Raw genomic sequence first — 25,369 nt, 5'->3', positions numbered from 1 at the left:
AAGGCATATTCCTTCAACTTTTCTTTACTGTGGAAGAAATTTATTTCATTTTTAGAGAAAGAAAAGTTTTGCTGGGTATGTTATCCTGGGCCAACATTTTTTTTTCCCTTTTAGAATCTGGAATATGTCACTCCATTCTCTTCTGGCCTGTGGGTCTGATTGCCATTCCTCTATATGTCTATTCAAGTTTTCACAAGAAAAAAAATTTGACTAAAGATAGTTTAATTATCATGTGTCATGTAAAGATTGCTTTTGGTTAGCCCTATTGGGATTTCTATACCCTTCCTGTATTCTGTTTCCCAATTCTTTCTCCATATTAGGGAACTTTCATTTATTATTACATTGAATATATTTTTATACTCAGCTTCTCTTTCTGCGCCTTATGGAACTCTCATAATTCTTACATTTGGCCTTTTAATCATGTCTCTTAATTCTTGAATACTTTTTTTTAGCTTGACCCAGCTCTGCTCCCAGCATTTTGATTGTTTCCCCATTGGAAGAAGAAATATCATCCAATTCTGAGATTCTTTCTCCTGCTTCATTCATTCTATTATTTAGACTTTCCACTGAATTCTTAATTTGCTCTCATTTCCAATAGTTCTGTTTTATTTTGCTTCAGTGTTACTATTTTCTGTGTGACATATTCCTAAAATTCCCTAAACTCCTGTATGTACTTTTCACTGTTGATAAGTTTGTAATGAATTTTTGGAATTCTGCAGCTCCCATTTTCTCCATGTATTCCGTTGATGTGTTTTCCCGATGTATAACTCTGAGGTTGGCAGAGCCTTTTGCTCCTTTGCAGGGAAGTCCTCAGTAATACTCATTATGCCTGTTTCTTCTTTTGCTCTTGGTCACTGCAATTCTGGTTAGCAGATTGTTCTCATTTGGGCTGGTTTCTAAGCTATTTTACCCACATGTCTACATGTCTACAGGTTAGGTTTATTGATTGAGTTTGGTACACAAGTCCTTGTTTGTAGCCACCTCTCCATCTAGTGAGTTACAGACCTGGGCTCTTATGCTAGGCTTCCACCACAAACCCCTTCCATAGCCCCAGCATCTGGTTCGCCCTTCTCCACCTCCTGAGATCCCATGCTGTGGCCATACCATTGTCTATACAGTTTTTCTCCCAGTTCTGATTCAAGCAGTGCCTAGGATTAGGAAGACACCAGTTGTCCTAAATAACTGGGTTATTGATGGTGCTGACCTCACCAAAACTCTGCTGGCCATTAAATCTGAGGGTCACCTGGACCTATCTTGGGTGGAATCTTCAGGGTACTACATCAGTACTGTCTTCCCTGTGAGACCAGTGTAACACACTTTGCTAGAAATGATTTTGCTTCCAGCTTAGCACATGCATAGCTTACTGCTATCCCTCTAGTCCCTCAGCCTTTGTCACACTACACAAAATGTGTCTGATGTGGCACTTGTGGAGTTCTAGGTCTGCTGGCCATTAGGTCTGGAGGCCACCCAGACCCATTTTGGTTGGACCCTGTAGAATGCCATTTTGGAACTGTTTCATTTTTTTCTGGGGGACCAGGGCAATGAACTGAGCTGGAAGTGATTTTGCTCCTAGTCTAGTGCTTGCACAGTTCACTGTTGTCCATCCAGTCCCACAGACTTTGTCCCCATGGACAAAATGTATCTCATCACTCATGGTTTAGCACATGCTCAACTTGCTGTTGTTCCTCCAGTCCCACAGCCTTTGCCCCCATGGACAAAATGGCTCCTGATCACTCTTGGTTTAGTGCATGTGCAGCTTACTATTGTCTCTCTGTCCTTCAGCCTTTGCCACAGTATACAAAATGGTGCCCGATGTGGTGCTGGTGGAGTTCTGCATCTAATTGCCTTTAGGTCTGGGGGCCACAAGGACACACCTTGTATGGAACCTGCAGGATATGAAATTGGCACTAGTTTCTCTATGTGATCAGTGCAATCTGCTAAATCAGAACGGAGCCTGCTCATAGCCATCCCTCCAGTCCCACAGTTTTTGTCCCACTATACAAAGTGGTAGCTGATGCAGCACTTGTGGGAGTCTGGGCTATGAGATCCACCCTGTTCCTGTACTGTCCCTTGAAGTCCACTGTTTTTTCCATCCTCATGGTCAGATCAAACAAACAGCAGGATGAACAGTTTTTTGCCTGTGTTCACCTCCCGATGAACTACCATTTCCCATGTTGCTGACACTGAAGCTCTGCCTGCCAGTGGAGTTTAGATCATTACACATCAACTGCTCCTGGGTTATCTGGTTAGTGCAATCCAGCTCTGCTGTCACAGTTGCCTCCCCATGTCCAATGGTCTCCAGGTTTCTCTCTGCCATTGGCCTGTCCTCTGTTTTCCTGGAATCTGCCCTCTGTGCTTCACCCTGGCTAATGATTCTCCTGACATCTTGTCTTGCTTATGTACATGATTTTTAGATACAGAAAACTTTTGCAAATATAGAGAAACAAATAAACAAAAAAATCAGGAAACAGGGGCCATTCTAAAATGTGGACAGAGGTACAAATGTGCCAAATCACAAAAGAGATACTCAATTAAGGAGATAAAAGCATACAGTGAAGGACTTATTATTATTACCATGAATAACCCAAAATACGTGAAATTAGAATATGATATATGATACTGTGGTGTGAGTACAGACTTGTGCAGCTATTCTGGGAAACAATTAAATAATATATAGTTAAGTCAAGCATCCGTTTACCTTTTGACCCAGCAAACCTGCTTCAATGTATAAGTTTCATAGAAATTATTACATGGGCCACAAATGGACAGATACGTTTATTACAGTACTGTTCATGATGGTGGAGACGAGAGATGAATGAGAGGTAAAGGTGGTGGCTGTATAGCATGACAGAATAGGAGGCAGTTAGAAGTAATGTGATTGGATTTGCAAAATACTCATAAGGTGTAAAGTGAAAAATAAGTGAAAAACAGAATGAGATCCATAACTCAATGCCATTTGTAAAAATGTAAACATCCATGCAAACCAGTGTTTATTTGATGATAACCCGTTAGGACAAGTACCTATGGAGGATAAAGTAGGAAAGGAAATGGACATAAAGAATATATTAAAAGGGAAAAGGAACCTTGCCTGGACCAAGAAAGATAACATGCCACAACCTGAGAACAATGGTATTGATTTCATCCTTAGCAAAAAGAAAAAAGCACTTTTCTTAGTACCTGCAAACACACATCCATGTCCTCATAAAACTACATTACTTAGAGAATTCTGACACAAATGTTTTGAGTTTTATGTCTACATGGACCCATCTGAGTTAATATGTTTTCGTCCAAAGGTGAGCCCATCTACAGTGGCAGCTAATCAGGGAAAGTGATCGCAGCTCACAATGCAGCAGCTCCGAGAGACAAGCAGAGACGTGCACACCATGGAAGACCAACAGGCCGGGAGCTAGAAGACCTGGACCTCGTGGACAGCTCCGCCTCTTTGGAAGAAATGATGGAGCATAGCTTTCCAGACCATCGGTGAGTTTTCAAAACTCCAAAGAAGCAAGCTTATCAGTTAAAATAATTTCCTACACTTTATTTAACTTTCTCAATACATGTTCACAAATAATGAGATACTAACTAAATAAACTTTCTAGCCTTCTAATTATTAGCCTTTTTTTCTGGCTTCAAAAACCTAAAGAGTGAAGCTCTCCCTCCATAATCAATGATGGGAAGAGAAAGCTGTCAAGCGTTAAGATTCCCCCACGCCCCTGGTGGTCAGCTGAAATGGATTCCCTGTTTTACTCCAGGGATGTTGAGCAGTGTTGAAGTCTAGAAATAACTGCTCTTTTCTCAATTTAGATACGATGAATTGGGTGTCTTCTTTTTCAAACAGAAACATTCAAGGGAGCCTGCATGCATAATTTATCATGACGCAGGACGAGATAAAGTTGATTTGCTGGATGTACCCTGCCTCCATCTCCACCCCTTCTGGATACAAACAGGTATCTCTCTGGAGAATCAGAGGCCAATGCTGGTGGCAAATGCTGCAAAGCAATTTGTCAACTTCGTCATTTTCATAGATGATGGCATGTTGGTTACCTGACAACAAGGACTACAGAAACAGTTTTTAAAGGATCTCTTGGTAGACCCTTAAAACTTAGTGACTATGAGATTTTGGATAAACTACTTAAAATTATCCAATGTTCATTATCTCAAAAAGATTGAAATAGTCTTAATTGCATATATTGCTAGGGGGATTAAATAAATCACTTAGGGGGAAGAAGTAAGCAGAGAATCCACTATTTGTGTTAACCTGAAGTCACTGCCTTTGAGTCACATCCAGATTTTACATATCTGCATTGTACTTTTAAAAAAAAGATTTATTTTTATTGGAAAGTCATATTTATAGAGATAAAGAGAGAAAGAGAGAAAGATCTCCTGTCTGTTGATTTACTTCCTAAGTGATGATAGTGGCCGGAGCTGAGCTGATGGGAAGCCAGGAGCCAGGAGCTTCTTCCTGATCTCCCCCTGAGGGTGTAGGGTCCCAAGGCTTTGCGCTGTCCTTGACTGCTTTTTCAGGCCACAAGCATGGAGTTTCATGTAAGGTGTAGCAGCTGGAACACAAACTGGCACCAGTATAGGATCCTGATGCATACAAGATGAGGACATTAGCCACTAGGCTACTGCACTGGGACCCCCAAGTTGTACTTTTTATTGGGCTTATAAGTAGAGCTGATTTATTTAAAGAAAAATGGACATTGAGTCCACACAAATGCCATGATTACAACCTGTGCTTTATAAAGCCTTTCTCCAGATACAGAAGTCAACTGAAAATAGCAATGCTATCACATTTCAGTGGAAGCACCTGATAATTCAGCACTAGATAAACAAGTGAAGCTGTATGCCACTCTTTTCTGTACTTGAAAGCAATTTAATGACTCATTTGCTTTTGTGTTTCCCTATTTATTACATTTTGTTACAAGCATGACTAGAGGGTTATACATACATATATATGCATCCAGAAGTTTTAAAAATATTGTATTGTATAATCAAGTTAGTATGTCCATGTATATAATTAAGGGTCAGTGCCTGGGCCCAGCACGATAGCATAGTGGTTAAGGTCCTCGCCTTAAACATGCCAGGATCTCATAGGGGCACCTGATCTAATCCTGGCAGCCCCACTTCCCATCCAGCTCCCTGCCTGTGGCCTGGGAATGCAGTGGAGAACAGCCCAAAGCTTTGGGACCCTGCACCCATGAGGGAGACCCGGAGGAGGCTCCTGGCTTCAGATTGGCTCAGCTCCAGCCGTTGTGGCTGCTTGGGGAGTGAATCATCGGATGGAAGATCTTCCGCTCTGTCACTCCTCTCTGTATATCTGTCTTTCCAATAAAAATAAATTAATCTTTTTAAAAATAGAGTCAATGCCTACCAAAGGTAAGACCTAATTAAACTACTAGTTTAATCGTGAATGGGTTGAGTCCAACGTAATAAATTCAAATCCAAATTTCATGTCATATGACACAATATTAGCTAAATTATTGAACTCTGTGGGCCTTAGCTCCATCACCTCTAAGGACAATTCATGCAGTGCCTGGAAACTTATAAATAGCTTGTAAATTGTAACTGCTGCTGTTGTAACTACTACCAGTAGTAATACTATCAAAGCTATTTTATTATTATTATTGTCTAACACCCAGTAGTACTTCTATAAATCCAAGTATCTTCTTGTCATCTCCTGTCATGTTTCTCAGGAGCATGATGCTTTTCCATTGCAGTCTCTCACAGTGGCTGCTTTTTGAAGTTTGTTAAATACAAGAAATATTAAGTTCTGAAGAATTATTTCTTTAAGAACTTTGGCCCAGAGTTGGATGAGAAGATGTTGCTGTTACTGAAGAAGAGACAGGGTGTAACCCTCCTTAAGTCCTCATTTTTACTTTGATGTGCCACGCATAAAAAATGAGCTGACACTCCTACAATGTGAAGACACCATATTGTCATCACTCTGCCTCCTAAACAGCTGAACCCCCACCCTCACCCCACCTTGCTGTGCAGACTGCAGAGACCTTTGAAGTGAGAGAACACTATGGCAGGATTTTCCAGTGTTGATAATGAAGACGTTGTGTGGCAAATCGAAAGTGACATGCCTCTGCGTATCCCCATTCCCAGTCCAAGGGGGAGGCGGGAAAGGAGGAGCTGCAGAAGGAAAACAAGCTCAAAGTTGATCATAAATCAATTGGTTCTGCCTTTCAGGAAGAAAACACCAGAAACTTTTGTATTATAACTCAATCTTGTCCTGCATCCACATGTCCATTTCTCCCCCCCCCCCCTTTTTTTGTGGTTTATGATCTTTGGATTTCTTTTTCTTAAGACTAAATTTTAATCTTAGAAACAGAGAGAAACACCACCTCTTAAAAAAGCAACTCTTATCATTTATCATCCCTGTGGGGGTAAAGTGGGTGCACTTTGATGTCATTCTTCTTTGTCATAGGCAATTGTTGCTGTGCCATAAATTGAAAACAGGTTTTGCCTCTGAGGCCCCATTCCAAGCAGAGCAGGGGACATATGGAATACAAACGTTTATTAGTATAAATGGGTAAATAATGAATGTTGAGTCTTGGGAACCTCGTCTTCCAGCTAGTTGGCTCCAAAAATATGTCATAATATATTTTTTAAAAATTCAACTGGGCAATATAGTCTCAAAGATAAATTGATCACAACTCCAACTGGAAAGGCATAGAAAACATATTGCCATGTTCATGTCTTTACAATAAATAGATTCGGGTTCATGAAATCCACTGTGATTTATTTTTAAGTGTATTGTAATAATCAAAAAGGGTTGACCAAGAACTTTGGAAATCAGTTGTTGAATAGATTTGGAATTAGAATTCATTAAGCCCCTTGGATGTCATCTGACCATTATCCTAAGTTATTTTCTCTTGCTTCTTCCCCTTTTGACCTTCCCCCTTCTTCTGAAATATCATCTAAATAGAAAATTTTCACAATAAATTACACAGTACTTCCAAAAGCTTACAGTGATCTTTAATGTCAAAGGAAACTAAAACTTGATAAATGAAATTAAATCTCGCCTCTTGTTTTCAAAAGAAACTTTTCAAGTATGTCAAAATAACACTTTTCAATTTCATCTGGATTATGAAGCTATCCACCAATTTTCAAAATCATAGGGAGAAGCACATTTTTAAAATAAATATTAGACACTTGTTGGATAAGATTACAAAGAGTCCAATTGTTTTCATAATTTTCGTATGCAAAAGTAGGGTTAGCAAAAAGGAACTTCTAGGCAATAACACTCTAAATCACTTATAGTTCTGAGATGTTGTTTCAAGCAAAGAGAAGCAGAGAGGGTAGGGATGGGTGGATGGGAGAAAGACAAAGGTAAGCAGTAGAAGAATTACTAAGCTCCCAGGAGTCAAGTGCATGCAGACAAAAGCTCTGATTTAACATGTGGTCTTACTAGTTTGAGTGTCATGTAATACTTGACTGTGTTTAATCATGAAAAGGAGATGATTGAAGAATTCCAGACATTAAATGGATTCCAGACCTTCATTGTCTTTACTTCCTCATATTTCCTGAAGGAGGGGATGTTAGATGTGGTTTTCAGGGCACCTTAATTCACAAGAGGCATATGATGGTGGTGGGCACGGGCCTTCTACAGTATAAGGCTGCCAGAGAGATTCAAAGACTGAGCCAGAAATTCACTGGTTTTCCCTGCTACTACATGTTTTATCTAACATTGCTTAACCATTTTTTAAGTTATGTGCAATGTTATCTGCTAGAAGTTATAAAGGTATATTATTACCAACCTCGTTATGAGTGAACTTAGAACAAAGCAGTTAATAATGGGCCCAAGAAGTACTGAGTACTAACCTTGAAATAGACCCTGACTCCCTCAATACTGAATCTAATATTTTCAAACTATACCACTTGTACCACCTATGATATGAGACACTTGATTTGATAAAACGAAGAAGGAAAATAAGATGGACAATTTAGGGAGGGGAACTAGTGCAACCCATTTCATAATCACTTACATATCACTTGGTGTGTTCCAAGTACTCTAAAGTATATTGTAAAGAATGACTCAGCAATACTCATAACCATTGTTTGAGCCCACTTTTAGAGACACAAACTCTGAAGCCCAAGAATTTAAAACACACACACACACATTTGCTTTAGGATTTGGCAACCTGACTGGTGTTTATGCTATTAGAAAGAACAGCATGCTACCTCTCAAGTAATGGTTTGGTTATTAGAAGCCTTTACATTTTAAGTTAAATACTTAGTAAAGAACTCTGAAAAATGGTTTATTTATTTAATACTATTAATTACATTGATTTGCTGCCGCTTTGGGTAATGACCTTTGTGATGGAAGATTCAAATAAATTAGTACAAGTAAATTGCTCAGTTAAGAATTGGGAAAATGGTGTTTGAAATTAGTTAATTCAGATGTACTTGGCTCAAGTAGAGAAAAGAGTATGAAGAAGACACAAAGGATGGAAGTTTGTCCAATACAATCAGAATGGTTAAATAAAACTCTCTGAACAGGAAGTTTCTGAACAGCTTAGGTTACCGGGGTCTTCTGTATGTAGCACTTGGTCATCTGCACTTGTCACAGTTCATCTCAAGACCAGACTGCCTATGCACCTTTTTTTAAAAATCTAATTCCCACATCATCCTTACCTTAACTCCCAAATCTAAAACTAGTTTGCCCAACACCTTGAAATAACTCCACCACTTAAACAAGATCAGCCTCAGAATCTACAAAAGGTAAGGATTGTCAGTCTCAAAATCCCCAAAAAGTAAGGAGATGAGAGCCTCACCCTTCAAGCAGCAACCTAGAAAGCTATTCCGGATTATCTCACAGTATTGGACGAGCACACTTAAATTCAAATGAAGAGCAAAGACAGAAGTTTGCCCAAGGACCTCAGCAAGAACATAAAGGACTATTTCATTTTTGTTTCATGGCAGATGTGCTCAAGAAGGTGAACTTTTAAAAGGGATCAGAAAAGGGAAGGATATGCAAATGAGAGTGTCAGAAAATGCACAATCCAAGCAATCACGAGGTTTACAAAATTTCAGTGTGCTTAAGAAACATAGATGATTCATTATTGCTGGAAAATAAATTTGAACAGGAACCAAGAAGAAACAGAGCAGGAGTGAGGAGATGAGGCAGGGTCCTGTCCTGGCGGGATTGAGGTTGTGGGGATGGAGAAAGAGCTTAAAATATGAACACAACTCTTCTGAGAGTGTACTTGATAAATTCAAGGAGGAATTACTAGTGTTTAGAGCTTTACCTGATATAGTGTTAGTTAGCAGAGGTGGGGGAAAGTGAATAGATTAATAAATTACGTAGGAAAATAGATGAAACGGAGCTAGGAATGAGCCTAACTCATTTGCTATTGAGATACCATAAAATATCAAATATGGGAAGAAAAGGAAGTTTTAGGCACTGAAGGTAAACATGAGACAGGTTGAAGTCTTTAAGGTGTATTTACATATTTCAAAGGCAGAGTGACTGTGTGTGTGTGTGTGTGTGTGAGAGAGAGAGAGAGAGAGAGAGAGAGAGAGAGAGAGAGAGAGATTCTACCATATTCTGGTTCACTCTCCAATTGTCTAAAAAGCTAGGTCTGGGTCAGGCCAAAGCCAGGAGCCAGGAGCCAAGAATCCATCCAGCTCTACCACAGGATGGCAGGGTTCCAAGTACCGAGGTACTTGGGGATTGTTCCACTGTACTCAAAAGTTAGGGTATGTCTGAGGACAGCTGTCAGTCCAGCTGATGAACAATCTAAAACCACTTCTGAATGACTATTATTTTCTTTAATGTGGACAAACGGGTAAGGATTCCATGAGGATTGAGGATGGAAAACCATTATTGTTTTCTGACCTGATCTGTCAGGCTGTGTCTTTTCTTTATTTGCTTCCTAATCTATTGTGCTTTAGTGAAGAGGGTTGTATTTGAATAAGGAACAACTCTATTGTTATACAGTACTTCTTTATTTGAAAGGCAGGGATGAGGGGAGGGAGGAAGCCATACCTGCTAGTTCATTCCCAAATGCCCACAAACAATAGGGCTGTGTTGGCGTCACAGCCAGGAGCCAGTAACTCAGTTCTGGTCTTCCACATGAGTGCGAGGAACCCAACTATTTGAGCTATCACTGACTCCCTCTCCAGGTGTACCTTAGCAGGAATCCGGAATTCAGCTCTATGTATCTGAATTGAACTCGAGTATTCCAATGTGGAAACTGACTAAATGGCTACTGTCAAGAGGAAATATTTCTTATGCCAGATTTTGGGAGAGATCTTCCCATCTTCAGAAATGTGCACAACTTATGTCTGAAGGCTTTTAAAATCATAGTCAAGGGCTCCCTTATACGAAACATAGGAGTGATGGGCATGAGGGATGACAAAGGAGAGGCTTTAATTCCATTTTTCATCCCATATATGAGGCAACTGGAGTAAGATAATTGCTTCTTGAAATTGGGTGCTGTAACCTGCCATGGTGTTTTAAAAAGGGGGGAAACACTGATTTTGAAGCTCTGATTTTGAGTTCATGTACTATTGGGAAGATATGGTTCATCTACAGAGTGCCTCTGGGTGACATACGTATCATTGAAAAATGTAAAATTTTGAGCAGCTGCTCACAGCTGGTACAAACATTCAGGAGAGGAAAGTGAATGCAATCCCAAACCACAGAGATATGTTTGAATTATCAGAATTTTGCTCATTTCTTTCTTCATCATCTTTAAAATCAATCAATATTTATTTGAAAAGGAAAAGTAGGAAACTACAGAAACATGCATAAATGTTGTCTCCGAAGGTTTATTATTTCCTTTCTTATTCAGTTAGAGGTTGCTTTAAAACTCATTTTTCATGATTGCTCAGCACTTGTCAGGTCATACCCTAAACTGAGATATGCACCTCATTTGTGGGCTGAAAGGATGTTACTTGAACCTGGAAATGCCTTGTCTCCACAAAAAAAAATGTACTCTTTTCCATGCCAATGATTCATTTCAACTCTGATATCAAATCGATTTTAATATATAACCTGGGTGTTCAAACACATGTATTTGACTTTTTCTAAATTTAAAACCCCAGTCTTGATATTTCAAGGAGATGACATTCATTACACGTTGGTGAAACAAATAAATGAAAAAGATCGTTTTACATATTGAAATATCCCACGAAGCATGTGGGTGTATTTAACTCGGAAAATTGCAAGCAATATGTTCAAAAATCAGATATCAAGTAGACACAGTTAAATTTATGACACCCCCATAGCCACCAACAAATTTGCAAATACTAAATTAATCAGGGGATTACAAATAAATAGTAACAGAACAAAACTAATTGCCTAGAAAACATTATCATGCTTATTTTGTCATTCACCACTTGAACCTCTACATGTGTAACTTTAAAATCTGGATTCTAGGATAGAGATCAAAAAAGGAGAAAAACTGACAGTGAAGTGCAGAGGCCTGTAGACATCCATCAAAGCAGCCAAGACTCAGGAAATCTTAGGCACATAGCCAGCTTAGCCATGCTGTGCAGCTTGCTTTGGAGAGTGGTCCTCCAACATCAAGAGGTCTAGCTCAGGGCTGCTAAGGTGTTATGAGTTGAGCACTAGATAAAATGCAAATGATAAATATTATGTCAACTAAGCTCATCCATTCATTACATATTATATGGTAGTATGGAAATTTGACACTGATCTCAATTGATACGTCTGATGCCTTTATGTCCTATAAAAATAAACCTGTATTTTTGTGGGTTTTTTTTTTTAACAGATGAATACACAGAGTTAGTAGATGTGGAACAGAGGCTGAAACTCTGAATTTCTGGCCAGTTCTTAGTTGATTGATGCCAAACCTCCTGGATCAAATACCTCATGTTTAGTAGTGAAATTCAGTTAGTACTGTGGTTTGAAGGTGGCCCCCAAAGTCCATATGTTCATGATTATGTTGACTAAGTTAAAGTCCTTGCTTTATTTTGTCTTCAATGCAACAATGCCAAAAAGTGAGACCTTAAATAGGTGATCAGACCAGGAAGGCTCTGTCTTGTGATATGTTTACCAAAAGAGTAGGTAAGTCATCACAGAAAGGGTTTCCTAATAAGAGACTGAGTTTGGCCCCTTTTCTAGTATAAATTCTCTTTTATGCTTTTGTTTTTTTACCATGGTAAGACACAGTGACATTGCATTCAGAAGATACAAACCTTCAGTCTTGGACTTTCAAGTCTCCACAATTGTAAAAAAAAAAAAAAAAAAAAAGACGTCTATTCGTTATCAATTCTCCAGCTTCAGATATTTTCATGTAGCAGAACAAAACAAACTAAATAGATGAATCATGTTTTTTATTTGAAATTTGAGAAGCCTGCTTCTAACTCTGTCTTGCAGTAGCTTTCAGTAGTAATCTTAAGGAAATTGCCTGACCTATTTATGCCTCAGTTTCATATATGTGAAGAGGAGCTGTGAAGGTGAAAAAAATTATGTTGCTGTAGAAATTTTGGGGAGAGCTGAAGATGTTCTATACCCAGAACTGGCAGTGAAGCATGCTAATAAACAAAACCCATCAGATGAGGGAAGAAATTAGTCATGAAGGCTGAGAAGTAGCAATAAACAAACTGGTCACATGGAATGTTAAAATGCTAGCAAGAAACTGTAAAAATGGTGGAGAGAAAAGAGAGAGAAGGTGAAGGAATGCGGGTGGAAGGGAAGGAAGATGGTAGAGAGAGAAGGAAGAAGGAAGGAAGAAAGGAAAGAAGGAAGGAAGAAAAATAAAATAAAGGGCAAAGAAAACAAGCAAACCTTTTTGAAAAGAACAAATTCAAATTGTCAATGAATATATATGACAAAAATGCTCAACCTCCATAATTATTAAAGAAATGTAAATAAGAATCATAATGTAGTTCCCCCTAACTCCAGTGAGAATGGCCTACATATAGAAATCAACTAACAACACGTTCTGGAGAGGATGTAAGAAAAAAGATACCCTAATCCCTTGTTGGTGGGAATGTAGACTAGTGCAACCACTATGGAATAAGTATGCAGAGTGCTCAGACAGCTGAAAAATGAGCTACTGTATAATTCATCAATCCCACCAGTGAGAAGATAATCAACTGAAGTGAAATCTGTATATTAGAAAGCAACCTGCATCTCTATATTAATATCAGCGCAATTTACAATAGCAAAGACATGGAAACAAATTAAAGGAATTCAAAAATAAAAACGAGGAATTAAAATTATACCTGTTTGTGGAATGACCTGATTTTCTACTTGGTAGAACCAAAACACTCCATCAAGAGACTAATGGACTCTTAAGGGACTTTGACAAGGTAGCAGGATACAAAATTAATAAACATAAATTGATAGCACTAGCACACACAAATGACTTCATGGCTAAGAAAGAAATAAGTACAGTCCCCTTTAAATTACTATAGAAGAATCTCAAACACCTTGGTATTACCCTAACCAAAGATGTGGAAGAATTCTATAATGAAATTTACAAAACATTTTTAAAAACAAAACAGAAGACACTTAAAAATTGGAGAAACTTACCATGTACCTGGATTGGCAGAATCAACATCATCAAAAATCCATGTTACCAGAAGTAATATACACATTCAGTGTTATCCCAATCAAAGTCACAACAACATTCTTCTCAGAAATATAAAAGATGATACAAAATTTCATCAGGAAACACAAGAGACCATGAATAGCCAATGCTATCCTGAAGAATAAGAATCAAGATGGATGAATCACAATTCCAGACACAAGACATACTACAGAGCAGTGCTCATCAAAACAGCCTGGTACTGGTACAGAAAGAGCAGAAGATTAATGAAGCAGAATAGAAACAGCAGAATGGAGCCTGCACATGTATAGCCAACTAATGTTTGACAAGAAGCCTGAAAACAATCCAGGGAAAAAGCCTGGTCTTTTCAACAAATGCTGTTGGGACAATTGGCTAGCGGCCTGCAGAAGTAAGAAGGAAGAACTCCCACCTGTCACCTTATACAAAAATCAGTCCTAAATGGACCAAGGTCATCTGCACACAGAAACCATTAAACCTTCAAAGGAAGACAACAGAAGCACGCTTGGAGATAAAGGAATGGAGAAATGCTTCTTGAAAAAGTCACCAAAAGCACAGGTAATCAAAGCCAAAATAAAAAAAATGAGACTACATCAAACTAAAAAGTTTCGGTACAGCAAAGGAAACCTCAACAAACTGAAGAAGCAACCAATGCAATGGGACAAAACCTTTGCATACTAAACAACTGATAGGGGATTAATATCCAAGATTTACAGAGGGCTCCGGAAACTCAATGACAGCAAAACATACAACTCTGAGAAGAAAGGGATGAAGGAAATGAACAGATATTTCTCTTTTTAAGATTTATTTATTTTTATTACAAAGTCAGATATACAGAGAAGAGGAGAGACAGAGAGGAAGATCTTCCGTCCGATGATTCACTCCCTAAGTGACCAGGAGCTGAGCCAATCCGAAGCCAGGAGCCAGGAACCTCCTCCAGGTCTCCCACGCAGGTGCAGGGTCCCAAAGCTTTGGGCCATCCTCGACTGCTTTTCCAGGCCACAAGCAGGGAGCTGGATGGGAAATGGAGCTGCCAGGATTAGAACTGGGACCTATACAGGATCCTGGCGTGTTCAAGGAGAGGACTTCAGCCACGGTGCGGGGCCCCGGATATTTTTCAAAGGAGCACATTCAAATGGCTAATAGACATATGAAAAATGCTCAGGCTTCCTAGCTGTCAGTGAGACACAAATGAAAACCACATTGAGGTTCCACCTAACATACAGCGAGGTTGGCCTGCATTCAGAATTCTACTGACAACACCTGCTGGCACGGATATGGGGAAAAAGGTATCCTCCTTCATTGTTGGCGGGAGTGTAGGTTAGTACAAGCATTACGGATGTCAGTATGGCAAATGCTAAAAGAACTGGAAATGTATTTGCCATATGACACAGCTATCCCACCTCTGGGAATATATCCAAATGAAATGAAATCTGCACGTGGGAAAAGGATCTGCGATTCTCTAGTACAGCAGCAAAATCTGCAATAGCAAAGAATGGAAACAATCCAAATGCCCATTAAAGAGAAGTGGATCAAGGAATTGAGACACATCTACTCCATGGAATACTACTCAGCCATTAAAAAATTTGATTCTACCATTTGCAACAAGATCCCAACTAAACACCATTATGCTCAGAGTAACAATCCCTAAAGGACAAATATTGCATGTTGTCTGTGATATAAGGCAAACTTCATCTAAAAAAGAGGTCAATACCGCTTTGAATATTGTCTTGTCTGAAACTCAGGGTGTTTTGTTTTTGTTTTATTTTTATTCATTCAAAATGTTTTTTTTTTCCTTATTAAGTTTCTCACTGACGCATAGGACACACAATATCATCATTTGCTTCAGGAAGGTGTCCGATTTTCTTTTTTCATTTCTTCAGCAACACATTCATACTTAGTAGCATGCTGTTTAACTCCATGCTGTATATTTTCTATTTTTCTGTTTATTTTGCTTTATGGCTTTTCATTTAAGGGGATATTTAGTAACTGTGTAGCAGAGACTATCGCATACAGATGTGAAGATGTAATTCAGCACTTGTAAAATAAAGACAAATTCCCAATGAAACTGTTGAATGTATCTTCACAAAAAGATGCTGGACACCCTGCCATTGTCCATACCTACAATGTTAGGATACAGTTAAAGAGCCTAGTGATAGACTTATGACTGACTGTGAAGGACTACACTATTGTAATAACAAGAGGGAAACTGAGTGGGGGAGGGATTTGTAGTGGGGAAAAGGGAAATCTCAGAGTTTCTGGAATTGTGTCTTGGAATATTAAAATAAATCAATCAATTTAATAAACATATTTTCTGTGATTTGCAATTCATTTTTACATTTTCATTTTATGTGAAATAATTCTATAGTCTTTGGGATTTCTACCTTCTATCCTGCACCTTGCCATTTTCACCCTCTCCCACTGATTTTCCCTATATTTCTACAACAGTATTATTCTTCAGCAATAGTCACAAGTCCATCATTCTGCAATCATGGCATTGTAGCTACAGACAAGGGTACAAAGACCAGCATTCTACTGTCATGATATAGTTAACAGTTTCATGAAGCGTCCTCCTTTTATTTAGGAGTAGAGATGCAAACTAACCAGCAGGCTAGTCTCCATCATAAAGTTTATCTAGATGAACTTGTTTTTCTTACCTAGTACATCTGGCCAGAACTTCCGAAACTATATTGAATAGCATTGCAAGGCAAACCCCCAATGAAATAATACCACACCCATGTCAGAATGCAAAATGCAAAACAAAGACAGCAAATGATACTGGTGAGACTATCTAGACAGGGCTACACTTGTATACACTTGGTAGGAATGTAAGCTAGTGCAGTCACTGTAGAAATCAGTGTGGAGATAGCTTAAAAATGTAGCAGTAGAACCCAGTACAGGTAGCCTAGTAGCTATAGTCCTTGCCTTGCATGAGCTGGAATTCCATATGGATGACAGTTCATGTCCCAGCAGCCCCACTTCCCATCCAGCTCCCTGTTTGTGAACTGGGAAAGCAGTTAAGGACGGCCCACAGCCTTGGAACTCTGCACCCATGTGGGAAACCTGAAGGAAGCTCCTAGCTCCTGGAATCAAAACAGCTCATCTCTGGCCATTGTGGCCACTGGGGAGTAAATCAGTGGATGGAAGATCTTTCTCTCTGTCTCTCCTCCTCTATATAGAATATAATTAATTAATTAAAATGCAGCAATAAACTTGCCCTATGACCCAACAATCCTATTACTGGGTCCTATAAGTTGTGAATGCATGTATGTCATGAACACATTGTATCAGAGAAATGCTGTGTACACCAGCATGATTATGGTAGCACTGTTCATAACAGTCAAAAGTTGGAATCACTCAAGATGGATAGATAAAGAAACTGTTGTATACATACACATATAATATTATCAAAGTATAAAAGAATGAAATCTATCTTTTGCTACAAAATGGATACAAGTAAAGTGCATCATGTTAAGTGAAATAAGCTATACACAGTGCACAAACAAAATATGTTCTCCTTTAAGCATGTGTTAAAATTTTTTAATGTGTATATTCTTCACATTTGCTGCAAATATTGTTTTATGAATGTTTAAATATTTTTGTCCATCTAGTGCTTACGCATATTATACTACTGGGGTGTGTGTAGGCTAATCCTCTACCTGCAAAACAGATATGGGCTCCAGTTTTGTGTCCTGGCTGTTCCATTTCTGATCCATCTCTCTTCAGATGGCCTGGAAAGGCTGCAGAGAACAGCTCATGTCCTTGGTCCTGTGTATCTACCTGGGAGATCTGGAAGATTCTTCTGGTTCCTGGCTTCAGACTGGCTCAGTTCTGACCGTTGTGACTATTTAGGCAGTAAACCAGTGGGTGGAGGATCTTTCTGTCTGCCTGTCCTTCTCTCTGTAAACTGCTTTTATAATAATCATAATAATAATAATGTCTACTACTATAGTTTTAATGATCTATGCTTATTTTAAAATTTACTGCATATGGATAAAGTGGCCATTTTTCTATTCAGTTGATGTCTTAGGTGTCTATATTCCCACTATACTAGGTCGTTTTGTTTTTAATTGCTAAATTCCTTATTTGTTGAAATAGTAAGCCAATTTACTGCAATGTAAATTTAAAACATGTTACCTCTAAAGATAAAAACAAGAAAGAAGAGAAGGAAGGAGGATCAGACAGATGGGGATGGTAAGGAGGGAATATATTTCTAGACTTTTATCTATGAGCCATATTGAATCCGTTAACAAATAATTAAAAATAAAATTAAAATTAATGGGAAAAATAAACCATGGGCTAGAGTCTACCTTATCACTCTCAAACCATCCATGACACAGAAAATATCAAGCAGGAATCTGGATGATAGAAAGAATAGAAAATACACATTTCTTTTAATCTGTGTCTCTTTAAGTTGTTACTTGCACTTTAACAGGCACATTGGACAACCCTGCTTCTGAAATTGAACACTTAGACCAACAGCCTTCTCACATTTTTCCACAGTTGAAATTATGACTGCTGATTAACTTCTGGGAATACCCACTGTAACTGTTTCAGTTCTGGAAGATCCACTGCGTTTCACAGCTCTTTAAGTCACAGCAAAGGCATGTCAGAGGTACAGTTTCAGAGGACTATGTTACATTTCATTGCGGAAGTGACCAGTCAGCCAGAAAATGGCCTTATTCTTTCTAGGTCTTCTGAGGGTGATGGCTGACTTTCTTCAGCAGAAGCCACTACCTACGTGAGAGTGTGAATCTGCTCTTCCTGCACAGGGGGCTGCATGTGAAATTTAACCAGCAATTTCCAACCACCTACAGATAGAAACAAAAAGAAACATCTAAAGGTTTTCCAACCTGGGAAAGTCACTTAGAGCATTTGCGACACAGTCACTTGTACAACAAGGAAGAGGAGATGTGTTATTCACAGATATGATCTGCATCCACAAAGGGGAACCTAGCCCTCTAAATTTACCAAGATTCACTCAAGATTCTCTGCAGTGCTCACAAGCTTTTATCTCTCTGACAACCAAACCCAAGAGGTTTGCCAAAGTAGAACTCCAGTGTAGGGGGAAAGAAGCTAAAGAATTATGCACTAATAACACCTTTATCCACAGGCAGAACATATTTTCATCTGTACACATAAGGAACAGGAGATCTTAGGTTATTAAAGGTGAAAAGGGCTAATAGTCACTGGGATAGCTCCCTTGGGACATCTATTTGTATAATGAAGCTAATACTTAGCAATGCAGCTCAGCAGTTCTTTTGGATCAGCTGCTTGTGGTTGCACATATTTTTAACTCACTCACTAAATTACTTTGCGGAAGAATCATTGGTACCTAATCCAAAACTACGTTTACAAATAATTTATGACCCTTATTGACCAGTGAGGAGGAAGTCTAATTGATAAAGATGTATGGTTTAATTAAACTGTCTTTTGGAAAATCCCAAAGAAATGCTGTGATGAAGATTACCATTGATAAAAATCTGGAAACTTCTGAGGTCTTCTGCATAATTTGTGCTCATCATGGCATCTAGTTTTGGATGCCCAGAGCCCAAGGTACCTATTTGCAAGCTTCTAATCAAAGGAATCAAAATTTGTGGCCACGATTTTAGTTTCTTGCTGGGTCATGACAGTGGTATTTTATTTAAATATTTTTAAATTTACTTCTTACTTTCATTTTATTGAAAAGGCATGGAAACAGATTTTCAGAATGCTGTTTCACTCCCCAAATGCCCTCAACAGTCAGAGCCTGACCAGGCAGAAGCCAGAAGCCAGGAACAATGTAGTTGTTGTACAGTGTAGCTGGTAAATAACTAAGTGCTTGAGCTATCTTTACCTGCCTCCCAGAGTGTGTGTTAGCAGGAAGTTCCACGGAAAGTGGAGGCTCAGCACTTGAAACAGGTACTCAAATACGGCATCGAGGTGTCCAAAGAGGCAACAAATATGCAAAAGACTTGCTCCACTTTGAGGTATTTTCAATGAGGAACTCAAACAGTAGAGAAGAATTTAGTGTAAAAGATAGGATGAGTATGCTAATGCTTTTCATTTTGAAAGACAGAAATGGGGTTATTCACTACATGGGAACTATTGATAATTTTGCAGTCTGCCCTGTTGGCTGAATTTTCGCACGATTTCACCATATTAAGCAATGGTGGTTTCATCTATTTTTAAATCACCATGAATTGTAATGATAACTAATATTTAGTGAATGCTGACTTTGAGCTGGGAACCATATTCTGTTTGGTGCTAAGTGGATTAAGTCATCTTTCCTCATCTTTCTATTTTATAAGTGCTAATAAGATACAAATTTTATACATTAACACAGAGGCAGGTCAGTAACTTATCCGTGATCACCAGTTAGTCAAAAGCTAGACTGATACAAACCTAAGCCCTGCAAATGCTTGAAGGTCCTTCTGCAAAGAGTCTGCTTCTTCCAGTTCTTTGTTTTTCTGCAAGGATTTGTTACACATAAATGTTAGTGTTCATTCCTTTCTTTCATATACATCTGAAACAACAATGGTGCATTGTGTATGGACCCGATGACAAATAATGTCGAATATTTAAGGATCAACAAGGAGAAAGCTGCCCCTGCCAGGAACTCTGCGTCTCTGTGGATTCCCCTTAGAGTTCTCACATCACAGCATTCACAGAGCAGCTATTTTACCAAATAAGCAGCTAGCCCATGAAGGGAATTATTTCAATTCTTTATTCAGTCTTGTGTAAGCTCCTTTGTTCTTCTTTCTTAGCTAACACACACACCCCACACCCTCACACATGCATAGAATTAGGAAAACAAGAGTACAGTGTCACTCAATGCTAGATTTGCTCACTCGAAGACAGAATCAGAATGCGGCTGCTGGGGAGCTATCCAGAATGTTTAAAAGTTGGGGTAAGTTGTAGGAAGTTGCTCTTACATGGAGAAGGAGCAGGGAACTGTTAGTATCAATGTGGTACAGTCAAAGTGGTGCTGCCTAGAAGCTAAGACAAAATAGCCCGTTAGGCAGCAGTGCAGTTGGCTAGAAGATTACACACTATAGCTTAGTTTCTTTCTCTCAGAGTGTAATCTGGATGTAATGTTTTAGTGGACTTAGTGACATGGAAATGGTGAAAAAAAACCGAGCTTACAAAGGAGAAATATGACCAAAGCTACTCAACAAAGTGAGAAAACTAAATGACACCAGAAATGAATCATACTGATATCACACACTCCCCAACATAATATTATGAGAAGGACACACCAACTCTCTCACAATGTTCTTTTAAACTTACAACCCAATCTTAATCATGAGAAAAAAAATTAAATGTAACCATAAGAGATATTATGGACTATCGAATATGTCTCCCCTAAATGAATTCATATAGTCTTCTATTGAAATCCTAAGTGCCAATTTAACAATATCGGGAAGTAGGACATTTTGGTAATAAAGTAACAAGGTTGAGATGTTCAGAAATGGGGTTATAATCCTTTTCAAAAAGAGGCACATCATCTATCCCAGCCACGTGATTTTACAAAACAAACAGAACCATTAACAATGCATAGTGGTTCTTTATCAGGCGTGAGATGCTCACCAGGCATCCTGACACTTTGATATTAGTGTGTGATGTTGATTTTTCCAGTTTCCAGAACTTTAAGGAATAAACACTTGTTTGTTTAAGAAACTGAATCTGTCGGATTCTGTCTTGGTAATCAACATGGACTAAGTCAATAAAAATTCCACCAAACGCTTGACCAGTGCTCTTCACAACTGTAAAGATAATGAAAATTAAGGAAAGATTTTGAACTTGCCCCAGATCAAAAGAAAATAAAATAGATAACTGAATGCAATGTACTATCATAGATTAGATTTTGAGTTAGAAAACTGGTGAAATGCAAATAAAGTCTGAATTTCTTTCAAGAACAATACATCAACGTACATTTTGTAGTTTTGACAAAAGTATTATGGTTCTATAAGATGTTCATATGAGGATGCGTGGGACAAAAACATAAGAGAAATCTTCATGCTATTTATATTATACTTTTGTGTAATTTTATACAGATTTAAAATATAAAAAGTTCATCTAAAAGTAATTATTGGTCACAATTACAGTTTTATTTTATTAATAAGGTCATAGAGCATATTTTTTTCATTAACTATTGTAAAGAAGATATGCAATTTTCTGATAAAGAGAAAACATGCAATATAGGTAAACCTTGTAGGAGTTGAGCATTATGTATACATTGTGCTCAATAATAGTGGAGATTACTGTTTAAACAGATATTTTGTACTAAACAGAGACAGCAAGTTACATAATTAGAAGTTGAGAGTCAGAGATCAAGTTACTCATGGAGGGCCTCATACAGGTTTCGGGATGGTCGCTCCACATCAGCAATCTTCTGCCTTTCCTTGACACTTAGGTAAGTGCTGTACGCATCTATTTACATTAGAGAAGGTGAACATTGCAGAAATTGGAGAAAGAGAAGCTTGGTCATTTCAAAGTTCTCTTCCAGGCTGTAGGTATTTGTGTATGTATTTCTTATATATAAATATATATTTATAAATGTACTTACTCTTAAGCAGAGACAATCATCTCTACCTTACATATTGCTACCTCACTATTGCCTGATCCAGAAAGTAGCTTAGATACGTGCTCAAGTCTGATCTCATGAATGAATCTTCATCTTAAGATCAAAGTCGTAAAATGTTTTCAGAACTTCAAAATAGCATACCAGGAGGGAGGCAAGTTCATCACTGATCTGATCACATTAAATATCACCAGGTTAAAATTAACTAAACAGTACACTGAATAATCTGAAATACTCACATCAGAAATGACAATGGTTTCCCTGGAAACAATCTAGATGTGTGTCCAAAGAAGAGTGGTTAAAGAAACTGTGGTACATCTACTCCATGGAATATTATTCAGCTATTAAGAAGAATGATATTAAAGTATTTACAACTAGGTGGTTCCAACTAGAGACTGTTATGCTCAGTGAAATGAGTCAATCACAAAAGAACAAATGCCATATGTTCTCTCTTATATAAGGAAACCAGCATGGAAAGTATAGCTTCAATAATCCGATCCATACTGTTTTTGTCTTGTTTTGTTTTGTTTTGTTTTGGCTGCATCCTATGTGTTTTGATGTTTTTTTATTTCAGTCTTATTTGTTCCAAATACTCTCTTTTCTCTTGTCAAATTCATTGCTGGCTCATGGATAATACAGTGGCATCATTTTTCCCAAGAGACTTTTCTTGTCACCCATGTGTTGGTTATTCAGTGGCGTGTTTTTTTTTTTCATGGAGCTGTAACTTGTTGTTGTTGTTGTTGTTGTTGTTGTTGAGGTTGTTATTCTAACTCATACCAGCTGTTGACCTTGTTTCATGGCTTCTCAATTACAGAAATGTATAATGATAGAGTAAAAAAGAAGAAAAAAGAAATGACAATGGAAAAATTTCATATATGAATATAAAATCTGGTCTAAAACACAGATGTACTGAAAGTATGAAGACTATATTAAGCCACTCAGAGCCTGCCCATAATATTAAAATGAAAAACTTATTTTACTACCAAAGCTAAGTGCTCCTTGGATGAGGGATGCTTGAAAATAGAGGAATAAAGTTGGAAACTATAAACCACGCACAACTAACCTTGATGTTGATCCTGGTAAAATGTTTTTATTTCTGTTACTCTAATTTTCTGCTTGTTTTTACTATTTCCCTGTCTGTCTTTGCCACTAGAACCCAACATTCACACACATACAGGTGTGCACACACAAAAACAAAATCCCTCCATTGCGAAGGATGCCATTTCAAAGTGACAGGATTTGAATCCTGGGGGTGGAGGATCCAGTGGGACTCAGGTCACCTGCCCGGGTCCTGGGGTCAGCCTACACTATGGGAGCTGGGTTTGTGAGCCCCCGTGGTGGGAATCTGGCAGGGCTCAGGTTGCCTGGCTCTGGTCCTTCAACCTGCCCGTGAAGGAAGAAAGTAGATGCAGACTGTGATGCGCAAGGAGAGTAAGGTAGCCCATTTGGTACTGTCGCAGACAAAGCAGAACATGGCAAACTGGACAACTACCCCAGCAAACAATGACAGCAAAAATCTGGGTGAATAGAGACTTGAGATCAACTATGTTAGCCAATGGACATTGGGAGGGTTGCCTCACTCTTGAATTGGCGAAATTGATAACATTTCAGAAATATCCACACCATTGGTCAGAACCCTCAGAACATGCACTACAGCGGGAGCCTGTGTTGATATTGGGTGGTGGTTCCCCATCCCTGGGTACTGGGACATTTGGGAGGCTGAGTGTGGCTTCCCCTTGATCTCTCCCCTTCCTCCAGAGACAAGGAGAAATAGAGAATTTGAAAACAATGATTTCACCCACTTTTCCCTAGTCCTCAACCATGTAATCATCATCAAAAATAAAAACTAAGAATTTTTTTAAAGTGATGAGTTTGAACTTAGCATGGTTCCTAAAGAATATTGATCAATGGATCAATAGCAGACTAATAGGGTGTAGCAGGATTCTGCAATGGATATAATGTTTTTTCTTAATTACTAAAAGCAAAGAGATAACCTTGTAAAATGTGTGTAAGATATCTGGTGGTAAAATCAGGTTTTAAAATGACCCTGACAAGCTAGAATTGAGATTGCATTGAGCCCTACTGAAGTCCTGTACTTGTGCCCCAGAAAACAACTGTGTAATTTGATGCAGATAACACCTGATATCTCTCACTAGATTGTTTATAAAATGCTATAGAATTTGGTTGATGTGAATATCTTTATGAGCCTTAGTGTGGTATGTTTGGCTCAAAATAGTAGAAGTTTCATATTCAAAACAAAGAAGACAGTGTTCTTCAAAGAAGACAGTACTTGGTTTAGTCCTTGAATTAGTTCATTTGGGCAACCACAGCAAGCTAGTATGGGCTGAGTGACTTACAAACAACGAAAGTTTAGCTCCCTATAGTTCCAGTGGCTGGAAGCACAAAATCCATACGTCTGTATGTATAGCACTTGGTCAAATTCCATTTCCTGATTTGTAGACATTGTTCTCCCAATGCTCTCACATGACAGAGGGGTTGGGGAATCTTAAGGGGTCTCTTCTATAAGAACATTAATCCTGTTCATGGGGTTACACTTTCATGACACAATCACCTCCCAAAGGTGCCACTTCCTAATACCTTCACATGTAAATTAAACCTCAATTTATGAATCTGAGAGGGATACAGCTTTGGTCTATCAGTACTTGTTACTGTGTTTAAGCTGAAGACTTACATTAACTGAACTTGTAAACAACAATGAGGCCAGAACTAGGAAGAGATTGGAAAGAACAGCACAGGAGTAGTTACTGGAATAAAGAAAATTATCATAATAAGAGAAGAGCACAATGAAAACATGATAATTGTTATTATCTATTTAAAATTATATTTCAGCCATGAGAGACTAATCTTAATCTACAGAGCTCCAGAATGCAAAATTGAGATTAGATAGGTTGAAGATTTTGATAGGCACATTTCAGAGCAATGCAAAAACATTCCAGTAATTATGTGTTATTAAACACACACACACACACACACTAAGCTTAACAGCACCAAGGGTATAAAGGCATGTTATTTTGATACAGTTGAAAGGAAAGTGGAAACTGGATCAATCGGAAGAGACAATTTGCCACATTTTCAAAAGACCTAAAATACTACATCCTTTAATCCAGAACTTGCACTTATATGTATTTATTTGCATGATTACTGATGCTGAAACGATTCTACAAGAAAATGGGTTGCATCATTTTTGTAGTCCTGAATATTTTGAAGTGACCTAAATAGCTATAAATGTATATAT

The sequence above is a fragment of the Ochotona princeps genome, chromosome 5 (assembly GCF_030435755.1).
Source record: "Ochotona princeps isolate mOchPri1 chromosome 5, mOchPri1.hap1, whole genome shotgun sequence".
Classification (NCBI taxonomy): domain Eukaryota; kingdom Metazoa; phylum Chordata; class Mammalia; order Lagomorpha; family Ochotonidae; genus Ochotona; species Ochotona princeps.
The sequence above is the reverse complement of the archived record's forward strand: the minus strand, read 5'-3'. Positions refer to the sequence as shown.